Raw genomic sequence first — 5,000 nt, 5'->3', positions numbered from 1 at the left:
TGTTTTTCTAAACAAGGTTTCTGTGTAGACCAGAGTGGCCTCAAACCACTCTGCCTACCGCTGTCTTTGGATTGTTGGGAGCAAACCTGTGTGCCACCACCACCCAGCTTTAATGTGTATTTCTTTGGTTAGAAGAACATTTGACTTTTTTTGGGGGGGGGGCGTCGGACGTTTTTCTTTTTCCTTGAGTTTTTTGGTGTGGGTTGTTGGGACAGGGTCTCACTATGTAACCTTGGGTGGCCTGAAGCTCCTGACAAATTTTTAATTTTATTTTTTCCAGACAGGGCTTTACTATGTAGTCTGGCTGATTCCAAACTCATTATGTAGGCTGGATGGGTTTTGAATTCACAGAGATCTGCCTGTTGCAGCTTTCAGAGTTCTGGGACTAAAGACAAGCACTTTCACCATTTCGTTTTAAATCTATTGTAGTCTTATCAGTTCTAGGCACTGTGTGGGCATGGTGTTCTACTTCTTCCCCTGGTACAACTGACAGCAGTAGCTTTATAATTTGCTTTAATATGTGAGGACAAATGTATCTTTATTTCTGTTTTTTTGGTGTCTCAAAATGGGTAAGATGATAGTTGTTTTTAGCTGTGTATTCTGGTAGACTAAGAATTTTAAGTCTATGGGCTTGAGAGATGGCTTCGCAGTTGAGAGCACTGATTGCTCTTCCAGAGGATCCTGGTTCAACTCCCAGCATCCACAAACAGCTCACAGCTATCTGTAACTCCAGTTCCTGGGGACCTGACACCTAGCTTCGGAGCCTGTCCTGGAACTAGCTCTTGTAGACCAGGCTGGCCTCGAACTCACAGAGATCTGCCTGCTTCTGCCTTCCGAGTGCTGGAATTAAAGGTGTGCTTGGTTCTTATTGGCTGCCTTTTGACCCTTGGGACCTGCCGCGATCACCAGAAAGCTTGGATTAGCATAGGGTGTATAGGGACCTCCTGGTCCTCTGAGCAAGCCCGGTCGACCTTCCAGGGTGTGGTCACAAGGACCCCAGGAGGAATTGGGGTTAGAACTCCCGGGCTTCTCTTTAAAATCAGAACCACTCCAAGCCTTCGTACATCTCAGACCGTGGAGCCGGCAGTCTTCGGGGACTAAACGTTACAGACTGGGCTACTCTGCATAGTTGAAGAACCAAGGGACGCAAACGGATCTGAGAGGCGCAGGCCACCTGACACGGGTAGGTGGTGATGGTGTTGGGGGTTCTGAAGGGTCAGGTTCAGGCTCAAAAAGGAGCAGTCTTCCGTTTGGGGGCTAGGCATAGACATGGGATAGAGAACAGGGTCACTGTTCCATAAGGGGTGCGGGTCAAGTATTTCGCAGTGAGGTTGCCGTCGTCCGGTTCTGGAGCCTGGGTCGGGATCCGGTTGGCGTCCGGGTTAGAGCTCCCGGGGCCTCCCGTGCACCCCTCCCCCATTACGCTGTCCAGCAGCCACCCTGCCCTCCCGGGACTCAGCCCTCTCCGCGGCCCCGCCCAGTCTCAGGGGTCCGCCCCCATGAGGGTCCGCCCCTAGGTCCGCCCCGATGCTCGCCCATTCAGATGTGGGTCAGGGGTGAGCGGGTGGAGCTGACGTCACAAGCTTCCAAGATGGCGCGGAGCGGGCGGCTGTGAGCGGCGCTCTGGGCGCGCTGGGCGGGGAGCCGAGCCGGGCCGGCGGCGGGCGGACAGGGCGGGCGCGTGCGGCGCAGGCCGGGCGCCGACGAGTAGGGGCCGCTGGCAGGCACATGAGGTAAGCGGCGTCCTCGAGTGAGGGGGGCGCGTTCCGGGCGCGCTCCCGGAGAGGGGGGCGTGGGCGCGCGTGGGACGAAGCGCGCGCACGGCCCCTAGTCCCGAACCGAGGCGCACGCGGGACCCCGGACGGGCGGGGGCTTTGTGGCCCAGGTGCCCGGCGGCTTGCGGGCAGCATGGGACTCCGGGCACAAAGCCCCCGGGGCCGCGCCAGTCCTGGGGCGCGAGTCTGTGGTGCGGGGGTCGACGGGGTAGCGGGCGCCGGCTCTTTGTGCCTTTTCATTAGCAATCTAATCCGAACGGCGTCGGGCGAGCTGTGCTGCCTGACAGGCGGGCGGACTCCCATTATGCAAACGGCTGTGTGCCTGCGGCTGCCCCTCGCTGGGACGTTTTTCAGAACTGCGCTTGTGTACGGTCTGCTGTCCTTTACCTCTAGTCCCCTACCTGGCTGGGAGACTGGCCGTGGCAGGGCCAAGGACGGGCTCGGAGGGCCCGGCTCCGGGCTGGGTGGGCTTTCTGCCCTGCCCCCAGACCTTTGCTGAAGGCAGCCGCCTGGCAGGAAGAGAGATGGGCTTGGGGGGAGGGGGGAGGGTGGCAGGAGGAAGGGACTGGCTGGCTCAGGGAGTGAGCTGAGGGGCCCTAGCTTGTCATTCTCTGTTTATCTTCCAAAATGGTTCCTATGCACACGGGCCTGGGTGTGTGTGCTGGGGGAAATGCCTCTCCCAGGGGGGCACTGACTTTAACGTACTTGGAGAGATTGAGGCCAGATAATACTCCCAGCAGCCCCACCCAGAACAGTTTTGGACTGCCTCGAGAGTCCGGTGCTGATCTCGGCTGGCCGGAGAGATTTAGAAGTTATTTACTTACGTCTTCTGCCCCCTTCTTCACAGTGTCTTTTCTAGTTATAATTGTCAGGCGCATTTGGAAAGCGGTGTTCCAGGCCCCTCACTCCCAAACAGCAGGAGGGGTGTAACACGGAGAGGCCACCCCCACTGACATATGTGGTGGTGGGGGAGGGGCGGCTCCTTGCCTATAGGAATCCTGTGGCTGTGGATTGTTTCTGGGGTTTGTTAGCTGTGTCTTGCTCCTAGGGCAGGGAGATCGGGCATGTAGTGGAGGGGTTCACCTTCTAGGCTGAACTTGGGACTTCCCGTCTGGGACACCGGATGGAGGAGGGATGGAACCAAATCCTAGAGGGCTGCCAAATTCATTATTGCTCTGATTCCCCCTGGCTTTGCCTCTCCCCTGTTCTTATCTGCCTGTATCTGGAATCCGTGGCTTTCAAACAGACATTTTTAGGATCGTGGCCTGGGTGACCACTCTAGCCCTGGCTCAAGGAGAAAAGGTATGCTGGGTGGAGCAGGGCTTCTGGAGTAGTCTGAAATAAAGCAGACGGGCCAGCCTGGCCTCTAGAGACAAACGTGTGACTAGCAGAGTCCTTCAGACCAGGATTTCTGCAAGAAGTCATGTTGCCTGCAGGTGATCTTTCTGTCCTGTGCAGTTCAAGTTTTCATGAAAACCTACAAGGTTTTTCCAGAAAAGCTGGGAAGAGTCTTGCCTCTCTGCTTGTGGTGAGTGGGGTTAGCTGTTTGCTCAGCTTTCTGCTTGGCCTCCTGGCTTTCTACAGGCTGGTGGTACGGTGTTGGAGAGTGCTTGTCGACCCACTCCTCTGGCTGTTGGAGTGCTGCTGTGTGCCCAGAATTCCTTCCTGCAGTGTTTTCCTGCCAGTTGTTGGGACTTGTATATTAGTCACTGAGCTTTTATGAGCAGTTCCTGAAAAGAAAAATCTTCTGTTTGCTGCCTTCGCATAGAGGAAAAAGCAGCTTGAGGGAGCCCTGCGTTGAATGAAAGCCAAGCTAAAATGGTTTGCTGGAAGGCCAAGAGGAGGTGCAGGCAGGCAGAGGTAATGTATCCCATTGCTGCCTTGGAGTACCTGCTCTGAGGACAGGTAGGCAGGATACCTTCCTCACTTCCTGGTCTTGGCCAACAGCCTAGCCTCTTCCACAGGCTGCAATCCTAGATTAATCCTCACATAGTGTTTTCTTTCCACAGATCAGATTTCTCATTTTGTTAATAAGCACAGCCTCTGATCCACTTGAAGTCAGCTGTTGTGGACCGAGAGCAACAGGGTCTTGCATTATTGAGCTTCAGGGAATGCTGTGGATCTCCCTGAGACTTTATTGCCTGTCAAGGTCAGGCTTGAAGGGGTGAGGTTAGGGGCATGAAGTACCTTTCCCCCTTTTAACTGGAGTTGGAGTTTGTTAAGAGATGTGCTGGCACGCACCATTAATCCCAGCACTTGTGGAGGCAGAGGCAGGTGGATCTCTGAGTTCTAGGACAATCGAAGATACAGAGAAATCCTGTCTTGGAAAACCCCAAGAGAGAGAGGTTATTACTTTCATTTATTTTTATATGTATGCATGCTTGCATGCCTGCATGTATGTATGTGGATTGCAGTCTGCTAGAGGTCGGAGGGACAACTCACAGGCGTGGTGCTCTTCTTCCACTTGTGCAGTTCACTTTGCAGTCAACCTTGGACAGTGATGACCCTCTTCCCCACTTTACCACCTCACTTCTAAGACAGAGACAGCTTGAATGTAACCTTTGATTATAAGAGGATTGATGCGGACAGTGTGGGTGGCAGGTATAGTGGGAGGGGCCATTTGTAGGCTGGAGGAGGGCACTAGATGCCATGCTAGGTTGTTTTTTTTTTTTTTTTATTTTTATTTTTCATGACAGGGTTTTTCAGTGTAATTGCCTGGGCTATCTTGGAACTCTCAGAGATCCACTTGCGTCTTTCCCCTGAGTGCTGGGATTAAAGGCATGGGCTAGCATCCATGCTAGGTTCTTGGTGGCAGAGCTGAGGGATTTTTCTTCTTTTTATTGCATTTATTTATTTGTTATATGTGTGTTTGCTGCCTGCGGGAGCTGTTGTTGCTCTGTTTTTTCCATGTGGGTCTCAGAGATTGAACTCAGATTGCCAGACTTGGCAGCAGGCAACTTTATTTACCCTGTCTTGCCAGCCTTGTTTTTGTTGTTTTAGATAAGGTATCACTGTGTACCCAGATATGCCTCAGACTTGTGCTCCTGCCTCAGCCTTCCAGAGTGCTGCAGATATAGTGTGCCCCTTCTTGGGTAGCTGAGATGAGGGTTTTTCTTTTTTGTTTTTTTTGTTTTTGTTTTTGAGACAGGGTTTCTCTGTGGTTTTGGAGCCTGTCCTGGAACTAGCTCTTGTAGACCAGGCTGGTCTCGAACTCACAGAGATCCG

The 5,000-nt window shown here is 53.4% G+C and overlaps 1 protein-coding gene across 1 annotated transcript in view; it reads left to right on the top strand.

Annotated features, from left to right (window-relative positions):
* The first annotated feature begins 1,649 nt into the window (after positions 1-1,649).
* The window catches only part of Hic2 (HIC ZBTB transcriptional repressor 2), a 27,188-nt gene continuing 23,837 nt past the window's right edge, over positions 1,650-5,000 (top strand). The window contains exon 1 of the mRNA XM_005369996.2: positions 1,650-1,733. The gene's annotated coding sequence lies outside the window, so the exon portion shown is untranslated. The remainder of the gene's footprint in view (positions 1,734-5,000) is intronic.

The sequence above is a fragment of the Microtus ochrogaster genome, unplaced genomic scaffold, assembly GCF_000317375.1.
Source record: "Microtus ochrogaster isolate Prairie Vole_2 unplaced genomic scaffold, MicOch1.0 UNK68, whole genome shotgun sequence".
NCBI lineage: Eukaryota > Metazoa > Chordata > Mammalia > Rodentia > Cricetidae > Microtus > Microtus ochrogaster.
The sequence above is the reverse complement of the archived record's forward strand: the minus strand, read 5'-3'. Positions and strand labels throughout refer to the sequence as shown.